The sequence below is a fragment of the Pteropus medius genome, unplaced genomic scaffold, assembly GCF_902729225.1.
Source record: "Pteropus medius unplaced genomic scaffold, Ma_sr-lr_union100, whole genome shotgun sequence".
In the NCBI taxonomy this organism is placed as follows: domain Eukaryota; kingdom Metazoa; phylum Chordata; class Mammalia; order Chiroptera; family Pteropodidae; genus Pteropus; species Pteropus medius.
This window is the reverse complement of record NW_024340849.1, coordinates 18675494-18688544: the sequence shown is the minus strand read 5'-3', so window position 1 is coordinate 18688544 and position 13051 is coordinate 18675494.

Sequence of the window (13051 nt, the reverse complement as noted above, 5' to 3'; positions counted from 1 at the left end):
CCAGGAATAATGGAGTCAAGTAATCTAACAGGTGCAGAGTTCAAAACACTGGTTATAAAGATGCTCAATAAACTTATGGGAAGTGTGGATGAATTCAGTGAGAACTTCGACAAAGAGATAAAAAACATAAAAATGGAAATGGAAATTATAAAAGGGAACCATTCTGAAATGAAGAATACATTATCTCATATTAGAAGTATATTAAATGGAATAAACAAAGTGAATAAAGAAGAGGATCAAATGACCTATATAGAAGATGGGAAAGCCAAAGACACTCAACCAGAATGGCAAGAAAAAAGAAGTCAAGACTATAATAATGATTTAAGGAGCCTATGGGACACTATTAAAGGTAAAAATATTCATGTCATAGGGGTACCTGAAGAGGGAGAACAAGAAGTTGAATATATATCTGAAGAAATAATGATGGAAAACTTCCCTAACCTGGTGAAGGAAATAGACATAAAACCCCAGGAAGCTCAGAGAATCTCAAACAATAGGGATCCAAAGAGGCCCACACCAAGACACATAATTAAAATGCCAAAATTTAAATACAAAGAGAGAACCTTAAAAGCAGCAAGAGAAAACTAGTTAGGTACTTAACTACTATGGGAGTTAGCTCCTCCCATAAGACTGTCAGCTGATCTCTCAGCAGAAACTTTGCAAGACAGAAGGGCTTGGCAAAAAATATTCAATGAGATGAAGACCCAGGATCTACAACCAAGAATACTTTATCCAGCAAAGCTATCATTTAGAGTTGAAAGACAGATAAAGAGCTTCCAAGACAAAAATAAGCTAAAGGAATTTATCATCACCAAGCCAGTATTACAGGAAATGTTGGAGGGACTTCTTTAAGAAGAAAAAAACATGTATCAAAAAACAGGAATAAAGAATGGTAATAATTACATTCCTATCAACAAGTACCTCAAATGGAAAAGAAATGCTCCAACCAAAGAATAGAGTGGCTAAATGGATAAGAAAACCAGACCCCTACATATGCTGCCTACAAGAGACTCACTTCAGATTAAAAGACACACGCAGACTAAAAAGGAAGGGGATGGAAAAAGATACTGCCTTGATGGACCTAGAGGGTATTGCGCTGAATGAAATGGGTTGGATAGAGAAAGACAAATATCGCGTGATTTCACGTACATGTGGAATCTAAAGAACAAAATCAACAACAATAACAACAAAAGTGGAAGTAAACTCATAGATACAAAGAATATTTAGAGGGATACTAGATGGGAGAGGGGTAGGGGGACAAAAAAAGGCAAAGAGATTAAGAGGTACAAATGGATAGTTGCAGAATAGACATGGAGATGTAGAGTGTAGCATGGGGAAGATGGTTAACAATGTTGTAATAAATACGTAAGGGGAAGTGGGTACTAGATTTAGTGGGGTGATCGCTTTGCGAGTTATGTGGATCTCTGATCACTATGCTATACAACTGAAATTGGTATATTATTGTATGCCAACTATAAGTGAAAAAAAACTTATTGACTTGTACAATGTAAATAAAAGCAACTAATCATCTATTATATTTCAGTAAAGACAAAAAAAACTTCAAAGGTGAAAGGAAAAATATTTACATGCAAAAACTTGTTCGTGAATGTTCATAGCAGCATTATTCATAGTAGCTAAAAAGTGGCATTAAGCCAAATGTCCATCAGCTGATGAACAGATGCGCAAAACTTGAAATGTCCAAACAATGGAATGCCACTCAGCCATAAAAAAACGAATGGAGTACTGCTAGATGCTACAACATGGATGAACTGTGAAAACATGCTAAATGTAAGAAGTCAGTTACAAAAGGCCACATATTATATGATTCCATTTATATGTAATGCTCAGAAGAGGCCAATTTATAGAGACAGAAAGTAAATTAGCGGTTGAAAGGGCTGGGGGGAAGAAGGAGTGGGTAGTGGTTGCCAATGAGTACAAAGCTTCTTATGGGGCCGATGGAATTATTCTGGAACCGGATAGTGGTGATGGTTGGACAATCTTGTGACTACACTAAAAATTTCTGAATCGTATACTTTAAAAGGATAAATTTTTAGGTATGCGAATTATATCTCAGTAAAAAATATACCTATCAAGTGGCACCTCTCTCTTCCTGCCTGCCACACCTCTTCATTCCTTTTTCAGTTTTTTTTTTCATTTGCATTGCTTTAAGCCAGATATCTCTATTCTGTACTTTACAGTTAATAATGTTTAATATAGCAGAAATTAATTTTGTGACTGTTCCATTTCAACTTGTTATTTTGGCTCATCTTTCTGCAGATGAAAAAAGAGAACATATGAACCCTAACGACCTCAGGGGGAGTCCTGCGTGGTGGGTCTTACAAATTCAGAGGGAAAAAGTAACAATATGGGATTGTCTGAACATAAAAATTCCTAACTAAAATCGAGTCATGACTTCCTAGGCCTATAGCTTTCTTGACTAAGGTCAATCTTTACCTTAAGTAAGCCTGTCTGTTGTCTTTTTGCATCTAGGATAACACAGCTTTGAAATGTCAAAGTAACCTTCTTTTCCAGATCCTTCAAGGCACAACCACCAGCATCAGAGCCTTTTCCTGTTATCCTGTTCCCTGTATACCATCTCTATGTGCTGTAAATGTTTGATATTAACTATCCTGTACCCATCAATGTAAAAAGAAGTATGTGTCTCTCCATTTGGCCTTTTATCCAGTCCCAGAGATTTCCCCGCTTTGCTTTCTCCCACACCCTTAATCTACCATCGATGGATTTCACGTAACCTTTTTTTACACCTCCACCTTTGATTCTAATGTATAAAATAAGCTGCAAAACTGCCATTGTCTGGAGCATATCCTCAGCCCGATGAGATCTTGCTTTCTGGCAATTGTCATCAGTTTGGCTCAAATAAACTCATGAAAATTTTCTACAGATTTGGACTTTTCTTTGTCAATATTTCTATCCTTTCAAAATCTTATTGACCATGTAATACTGGCGAATGAAAGATCTGCGGTCTCTTTAAATTATGTGTCATTTGTAAAACTGATGTGTTTATCTTTTACAGACACCGACTAAAAAGCATTGAAAAGCATTCTCTTCATGAACAGAATGAGACACTTTACCTTAATAAAATGTTTTTAAGAAATTAAAACAACCCAATAGTATATATGTGATAATTCTATTATCTGAAGTAATTAGGAGTTCAAATCTGTTTTAGTGGTTTCTGCTGACTCTCAATCTTGGTGGCTTATTTCACATTGCACATTTTGAATTTGGCACTATAAATTCATGCTTTGCAGGGTTTCATGTGTAAGATTCTTGTGTGATCTCTGGAGAGCAGTATTGCATTTGACTCTCATAGTGCTTTCAGCCTGAGATGTTAATCTCTTATCTGGACGAGGTGACTACTTACTGGATCGCGCAAGTAGTATAAATTTGAATCCCAAATCTAGATGAAGGCAGGAGCCTCATCATAAATTGTCAGGAGAAATATGTTTTCTATCCAGAGCCTTGAACGAGATAGATAAACTACCTTATTATCTCTTTGCAAGTGAGATTATTTTCCTGTCATCCTTTTATCTTGGGAGACCTTGACTCTATGTGGAAATTACAGCTCCAATGCACACTGCCTCAGACCCAGCTCCTGTCCTTGTCAGTGGCCATTAAATCCAAAGCTCTTTGATTATCAGCCCCCCCATCCCACCCCCACTTCATCCAGAGCAGCTGCAGCATCAGCAACTGCTTCCTTCTTTTGTTACCGTTTTCTTCTGTTTCTTTTTGGCCTCAGGAATTTCCACTTTCTTTAATAAAAAACTCAGTTAATGTATTTGAAAGGATATTCATTATATTTTATCTAGCATCTCTAGGTGTTTTTATAGCAGGAAAGTATGATATTGCGATTTACAGTAAATACATATTTTGGTCTTCTTCCAAGGTTCCTGGATCACAGCTCTCAAAATCCTTGGAATTCCCTGAGCATTAAGAGCAATGGGACCATCTTTTGTTATAGTGTTTGGTCTCTTGTCCTCACTTCCTAAAATTACGTCAGAGCCATGAAAGTAAATGAGTATCTTGTTATTCATAACAGGCCCCTTTCAACTATAACTGGGTTTATATTAATGAATGAGTTTTGGAATTCCCCTAAAGATGGAGAATGCTACTGATGGGAATCTACATCTTAAGGAAATTTGGCAATAGTTATCAAAAATGTGGGCATTGTTGCTTACGTTTTGTCCCAGTAATTCCATTTCTAGCAAATTTATCCTATTGAAATCATCATGGATATGTGCAGGTTCAGCTACAAGGATGTTCATCATAGCATAGCATTTCCAAAAATTATAGACCATTCAAATATTCTAGGCAAGAAAATAAAAAGGAAACAATAAGGAGGAAGGGAAAGCACTTATGTCAGGAAAGGAAAACTTTCTGAGAAATCCCCGACAAACAAATGCTCAGGGCTTCCGGCCATTGCTAGCTAAACAGGAAACTGGGAAATGTAGAGTTTTTATTTAAGTACAAATCCAAGGCCTTCTTAGTAAAAAAGAAGGGAGGACTGGACACCATAGTGTCTATCTGTCTGTCTGTCTGTCTACCTACCTACCTATCTATCTTCCTACATCTGGAAAGATAGACATCAGTTCTTTTGATGGTTATTCCTAGCTGATAGAATTTTTAAAATAATTTTTACTTTCTTATTTTTGCCTACTCGATATTCTAAATTTATTTTCAGTAAAGTTTTATTATATTTATAAACAATAAAAAAAGATGTTACAGTTGTTAAGGATGGGCTGGCATATGATAGGGGTAGAACCCAAACCAGGTATGGTGCCAGAGAAGCTGTGAGAAGCAAAGAACCAAAATATCTCAGGAGCAGAGAATGAGGGAAGGTTATGGAGACATAGCAACTGCAGTTTGTAGGGCATTCTGGCTATTCTTGGGGGATATTGTCTTCTTGGCTTTTAATTTAGGGAGAGTTAAAATGTTGCCTGGTGTCTTAAAGGTACTGCCTGTTATCTATTTGGCATTTATAGAGCAGGAGGTAGAACTTTGCAGCCCCTACAGGCAGCCCTGTCTATAAATATAAATATAGACTACTTTGAATATATATATATATATATATAATTTGACACAGTGTTTGACTTCTCATTTCAGCTTTTTAGTTGTTTGGTAGGACCTTCATGTCGTCCAGCCTCAGAAGGCACACCAGAGGTGACTTCCCCAAGAGGAGTAGGCCATACAGCTATTAGCATCATAGCAGCTGCTTGACCTTGAGACTCTGGCCTCAGGACAAAGACGACGTGCTGGAAACTTCAGAGAAGCGCAATTCATCTCCTTAACCTGAGATTTAGCTGATGATGATGTATCTCCTGTATTTTCTCATTCTGTCCTTAAAACCATTTCACAAGGTGGGTATTTATTTTATAAATAAGAAAACCAAAGCTCAGATAGGTCAAGGAACTTGTCTAAGATCACACAGCTAGGACAGTAGGAGAGGAGTACTATGGGTTGTCTGGTTCCCGAGTCTGTATTCATAATCATTATGTTATTCTGCTCAGGGTGACCAATCATATGGTTTGCTCTGGACAGTCCTGGTTTTAGCATTTAAAGTCCCATATGCTGAGTAGCCCCTCAGTCCCAGGCAAACCGTGATAATTGGCCACCCCATCTACTCTCCTTTCTCTCCTCCAGTCCAAGTCCTATCTCAGCTTAAAGCTTCCTTCAAGTCTTCCCTCTTTTATGAAGGCCTTCTTGACCCCCCCAGTGTCTGTTGGGGGCTCTTTGGCATTTACAATTCTCCTTCTATCCAGCATTCAGTGATTGATGTGTTCTTCACACATGGATGCCTTCAAGGCTCACTGGCTGCCATTGAGGCTGGGTATTTTCCACAGTGCCTAGGGAAATATTGGACATATAATTAATACCAAAGGAAAAAAATCCTAGTAGAATTAATGAGTGAATATATTATTAACATCACCTGGAACAAATACTTATAGAGTATTATGAGTCAAGCATTGTTAGGTGCTGCATGGGAAACAAATGAGTTTTCACTATATAAAAAACTGAATAATGAGAATAAGTGAATTACACTCTGGGTAGAAGCCTGTGCTTTCAGGGATGTCAACACAAGTTAATCGATAGATGCTGCACCTGAGGCTTGATGGCTATAATAACTGCTGTGGTACCCACAGCAGCAGAAGCACTGCTCTGCTTCAGTAGGTCCTATGCTTTATAAACCTTCTTACTCATGTGATCTCATTCCTCTGCCTCTCAGAGATATCTGAGATAAGCAGAGGAGAAATGCAAAGCCCTATTTTATAGGCAAGGAAAGTGAGTCAGAAAGGCCCCACAGGTTTATGATATAAGCCCATGATTGTATAGTAGGGGTCCCAGGCTGCATCCAGGCCACTGTTGTATTTTGTGGTCTGCATAACTTCCTAAAAAAAGTGAATTCTATAACATTTAAAGACTGGGAGATTTCATGTAAAAATCTGGATTTCTGGTTCCTTTTGACAAAATGGGAGATGTGGTATTCGTGGGTTCTCAATGATGCTTGTCACTTTATATAAAGCATATGCTCTCTAGTGCTTTCATTTCTAAAGCTTCCCGGCTATGTTCGCTGAGGCATTTTAATGAAGAAACCAGGTAATAAAGAAACCATCTCTGGTGTAAGAAGGCATGTGGTTATAAGTAGGCTTAGGACCCCAAGTATCGTCCTATGTTCCAGAGGATCAAGAACACGTATAGGAGGAACGGCCGCATCTACCGAAGCTTTCTGCATATCCCTTTCTCCTTCAGGAATCTAAATGTCCTTGATTTTCCCTTCTCCTTCAGTAAATGACAACTCCATTCTTATAGTTGTTTAGGCCAAAAACCCTGGAGTCATTCTTTTTTTTTTTTTAATTTTCCTATTTTTATTTTTCAATTACAGTTGGCATTCAATATTATTTTATATTAGTTTCGGGTGTACAGCATAGCGGTTAGACACATGTAATTTACGAAGTGACCTCCCTGATTAATCTGGTGCCTACAACCCTCTTGCACTGTTGGTGGGATTGCAAATTGGTGCAGCCACTATGGGAAACAGTATGAAAGTTCCTGAAAAACTTAAAAATAGAACTATCTTATGACCCAGCAATTTCACTTCTGGGTATTTATCTAGAGTCATCCTTGACTCTCTCATATCCCACCTGAAAAAATGTTGGCTCTGCTTTAGGAATATATCCTGAAGTTGCCTGTTTCTATTGTCCTAGGTCAGGCCACCATCAGCTCTTGCTTGGAACACTGTAGTAGCCTCCTAATTGTCCTTCTTGCTTCCGCCATTTGTTCTGATGCTGTCTATGCCCAAATGCTGCCACGGAGGGATCCCGTTAAAATATAAGTGAGATCATGTCCCTCTGCTCAAAATCCTCTATAGTTTGCCATGTCACTCAGAACAAATCTATTATCCTTAATGTGGCCCCGAGTTACTCTCCACTTTCAGCTTACCTTTCTCCTTCACATTCATTCTATTTTAGCCATAATGCCCTTACCCCCACTCCACTGATATTTTAATAGAACAGTATATTACTTCCTGGGGTTTTTGTATTTGCTGGTGATTGCAGCTATCTACGGTTGCAAAACAGATCACACTAAAACTTAGTAGCTTTAAACAATAATAATCATCTCTTATCTCTTATGGTTTCTACAGGATGGGAAACCAGGAGCAATTTAGCTCTTGTTCTGGCTCATGGCACTTCCTGAGGTTATAGCCAGATGTTGGCAGGAGCCAAGTCATCTAAGGCTTGATTGGGATGAGAGATCAATTTCCAAGGCACTCGCTTACTGGCTCAAAGCACTGGCTCAAAAGTTAGTGCTGGCTATTGTTGGGAGGCCTCACTCAGTTTCTTGCTACATGGACCTCTCCGTAGGTTTGCAGTACGATGTCTTGAGGACATGAAGGTTGTATTCCTTCAGAATGAAAGAGCCAAAAGAGCAAAGTGGATGCTTCAATGCCTTTTATGACTTAGCCTCAAAAGTATACACCATTACTTCTGATGCATTCAGTTGGTCCCCTGGTCTACAACAAGGGTGGAAAACCAGGAGGCAGGGGTTACTGGGAGAATATTGGAGGCTGTACCACACTGTCTCTCTGCCTGAGTGCTCTTTCTCCAGTAACTTCAGGGCTAACTTTTAGATTTCTTTAAGATCTTTGCTCATATCTTCTTTATCAGAGATGGCTTTACAGACCACCCCTCATAAGATATATCCTTACCCTCATGACATTCTTTTTCTAAATATATATTTTTTTCAATTACAATTGGCATACAATGTTATATTAGTTTCAGGTGTACAACATAGTGATTAGACATTTATATAACTTACAAAGTGATCACTCCAATAAATCTAGTACCCATCTGACGTCAGTTATTACAATATTATTGACTATATTCCTTATGCTATACTTTACAGCCCCATGACTATTTTGTAGCTACCAATTTGTACTTCTTAATCCCCTTCCCTTTTTTACCCACTTCCCCAATCCTCTTCCCATCTGGTAACCCTCAAAATGTTCTCTGTATCTATGAGTATTTCTGTTTTTTTCTTTTTATTTTGTTCCTTAGATTCCATATGTAAGTGAATCAGATGGCATTTCTCCTTCTCTATCTGACTTACTTCACTCAGTGCAGTACCCTCTAGGTCCATCCATGTTTTTGCAGATGGCAAGATTTCATTCTTTTATTCATTCATTCATTCATTCATTCATTCATTTATTTTTATGGCCGAATAATATTTCATTGTATATGTGTACCATCTCTTCTTTATTTGTTCATCCACTGATGGACACCCAGGATGCATCCATATCTTGGTTATTGTAAAAGATGCTGCAATGAATATGTGGATTCACGTGTCCCTTTGAAGTAGTGCTTTGGATTTCTTCAGATAAATACCCAGAAGTGGGATAATTGGGTCCTTCTTTGTCTGTTGTTATAGCCTTCATTTTAAAGTCTATTTTGCCTGCTATGTCTTGCTACCCCAGATTTTTTTGTTTATTTGTTTCTGTCTTCATAACATATCTTTTTTATCCCTTTACTTTCAGTCTTGTGTGTCTTTCGATCTGAAGTTGGTCTCTTGTAGACAGCATATATAAGGGTCTTGTTTTCTTATCCATTCAGCCACCCTATCTTGTGATTGGAACATTTCATCCATTTACATTTAAAGTAATTGTTTCTAGATCTGTAGTTATTGACATTTTATTATTCATACTTTTTCTCTTTTTCTCTTTTTTATTCATTTCCTATAATACTGGCTTGGTGATGATGAACTCCTTTAGCTTTTTCTTGTCTAGGAAGCTCTTTATCTGTCCTTTGATTCTCCATGATAGCTTTGCTCGGTAGAGTAATATTGGTTGTAAGTCCTTGTTTTTCATCACTTTGAATATTTCCTGCCAATTCTTTCTGGTCTGCAAAGTTTCTGTTGAGAAACCAGATAATAGTCTTATGGGTGCTCCCTAATAGGTAACTGCTTTTCTCTTGCTGCTTTTAAGATTCTCTCCTTGTTTTTAACCTTTGGCATTTTAATTATGAAATGTCTTGGTGTGGGCCTCTTTGGGTTCACCTTGTTTAAGACTCTCTGCTCTTCCCAGGATTGTATGTCTATTTCCTTCAGCAGGTTAGGGAAGTTTTCAGTAATTATTTCTTGAAATAGATTTTCAATTCCTTACATTCTCTCTTCTCCTTCTAATATCCTTATGATGTGAATGTTAGTATGATTGGTGTTGTCCCGGAGGCCTCTTTACAATATATCTTGGTTTTGGGGGGGGGGTGGATTTTTTTTTCTTGTTGTTCTGATTGAGTGTTTTCTGCTACTTTATCTTTTAAATCACTGATTTGATCCTCTTCTTCTTTTAATCTATTGTTAGTTCCTCCTAAGGTATTCTTCATTTAAGTTATTATAGTCTTCACTTCTGGCTGATTCTTTTTTATGTTTTCTATCCCCACTTTTATGTTTTCTATGTCTTTGTTAAAGTTCTCACTGAGTTCATCTACTCTTCATCGAAGTTCATTGAGTATCCTTATAACAAGTGTTTTGAACTCTGCATCTGGTAGATTGCTTGTCTCCATTTTATTTAGTTCTTTTTCTAGAGCTTTGATCTATTCTTTCATTTGGGACATGTTTCTCTATCCTTCCATTTTGGCTACCTACTTGTGTTTGCTTCTATGTATTAGGTAGGGCTGCTATGTCTCCCAGTCTTAGTAGAGTGGCCTTATATAAGTAAGTGTGTGTGGGTCCCAGTGGCACAGTGTTCCCTGCTCACCTGAGCTGGGTGCTCCAGGTATATCTTTTGTATGAGGTGTGTGTCCCCTCTGTTGTTGTTGAGGCTTGGTTGCTGTTCGCTTGTCAGAGGGAGGAATTGACCCTTGGGCTGATTGGTTGTGAGGGCTGGCCACGACCAGTGGAGGAGCTACTGGGTAAGAGCTGACCCTACAGAGCAAGATTCACTTTAGTAGGGTTCTGGTGCTTGCCTTTTGGGTGCGTCGTCCTCAGCTGTGACCCATAGTGGTGTTCTGGCTCAGAACAAAGCCAGCCACCAGGCATGCAGGATAGGGCCTCCTGGGAGGGGCCTTACTGCAGGCCAAGTTCAGCTGCAGGCTGGGCCAGGGCCATGTGGCATGAGCTACCAAGCAATCCACAGATGACCAACACACACACTGGGCTTGGAAGTGCCTGGAGAGGCCAAGACACAAACTGAGGCCAGCTGTCGCTAGTGCCAGGCTTGGGGCTACTCAGCAAGAAGTACTGGGCATACCGAGGCCAGATGCTGCTTGTTTAGGTTTTGTGAACCTTTGAGAGGTTTTAGGAGAGTCTGAAGCATAAACCAGATAGAATGTTTGCATGGAAAATCCACTCTAAGTGGCTTGGGTGGACTTGCATGTTGGGAGGGGCGGAGTTTCAGGGAATCACATGGGTGTAGTGACCAGTGTTAGCTACGTTGGTGGAGATTCAGATATGGCAGCTGCTAGTGTCTGCATGCCAGGCAGGGGAGGGCTCAATAAAGGAACAATAGATACTGCCAGCACTTCTGTCTGGGAGAAAGCTGACCCTTTAGCCCTTGTCTTGAAGCTAGACAACTCAGTTTCTTCCTCTATGTCCCTGGCACCCCTCGAATGGCTGCCCCAGAGCTGGAGCTGAGTAAGTTCACGCGCAGGCCCCTTAAGAGAAATGTCTGTATTACTGAAGCCCTCCGTCTCACTCAGTCACAACCTCTGCTGGTTTTCACAGTCAGAGGTTGTGGGGACTTCTCTTTCTGGTCCTGGAACCATGGATTGGGGAGTGGAGCTAGGACCCCCAGCTTCTCAAGGGAGGCCTCTGCAACCAAGATAACCCTCCCATCAGTTGCGACACGCAGGTGTGGGACTGGCCTATTTTGTGTCTCTGCCTCTCCTACAGTCTTGAGGTGACCTCTTATGTATGTCCCCAGTTGTAGCACTTCTGTGCAGCTAGACCACAGGTGACTCCCAGTGATGGTTATTCTGTAGTTTCATTGTAATTTTGATGTGGTTGTGAGAGGAGGTGAGCACAGTGTTTACCTTCTATGCCATCTTGACAGGAATTCCTTATGATATTCTTATACTGATTTACTTTTCTTCATAGCACTTATCATACCTGAAATGTTACACATTTATTGTCTTTCTCTCTCCAGTCGAATGAATCCCCAGCATTTAGACCAGTGCCTGAATGCATAGAAGAGCTCAAGTATTTTCCAAATGAATGAAGACCTATATGCCTTAAATATTTGTTGAAAGAAGGAAATTTTATATCTTTAAAAATATTTTATCACATCATATCAGGGCACATACTATCAATATGGTTTAGCACTGTTCATGTTGACATTGATCACCTGGCTGAGGTGAGTTTGTCGGGTTTCTCCATTGCAAAGTTACTGTTTTTTTTTTCCCCTTTCCATTCTGTACTCATTGTAAGGAAGTCACTAAGTGCAGCTCACTTGAGTGGGGGAGAGTTATGTCCCATATCTCTGAGGATGGAGTATCTGTATAATTTATTTGAAATTCTCCAGAGATTTGTCACTTCTATCTCATTTATTATCTAATTCAATCATTTTCAAATATCAGCATAGACTCATGGATATTTATTTTATATTTTGAGTTATAATGCAATCCTACTTTATTTTGTTACTTACATTGTTCCAGCTTTGGTCATTGAAAACTTTTAGTTGACTTCTGTGCTTTTTGGACATATTCTCGTCAATATGTGTGGGGTTTTTTTTTGTTGTTGTTGTTTTTTTTTTGAGTACTTCCTAATTTTCTGGTGCTATAAGATGCTCTAGGCTCATTTGCGTATTTCTTGCCCCAGCCCTAATTCTCTAAAGAGCCTTGATTCCTTTTATTAGAGAATAGTATTAGAAACCAAGATTTGTAAATATACAGTAGTTCCCCTTTATCTGTGGTTTTACTTTCTGAGGTTTCTGTTGCCCAACAGTCAACTGCGGTCTGAAAATATTAAATGGAAAATTCCAGAAATAAATAATTTAGAAGTTTTAAATTGCATGCTGTTTTGAATATCGTGATGACATTTCAAGTTATTTCCACTCAGTCCCAGCTGGAACATGCGTGAATCATCCCTTTGTCCAGCATCTCCATGCTGTAGACATTCCCCACCCATTAGCTACTTAGTAGCCATCTTAGATATCAGATTGACTGGTGTGGTATTGCAGTGCTTGTTTTCAAGGAACCTTTATTTTACTTACTAATGGCCCCAAGACACAATAGTAGTGATCCTAGCAATTTGGATATGCCACCAAGGAGCCATAAAATGCTTCCTTTATGTGAAAACGTGAGTAGAATACAATAAGCTATTTTGAGAGAAAGAGAGATACCACACTCACATAATTTTTATTACAGTATATTGTTATAATTTTATAATAATTTATAACAGTACATAATTTTTATTTTATTATTAGTTATTATTATTAATTTCTTAATGTGCCTAATTTATAAATTAAACTTTATTATAGGTATGTACATATAGGAAAAAATATATATATAGGGTTCAGCACTATCTGCCATTTCAGGCATTCACTGGG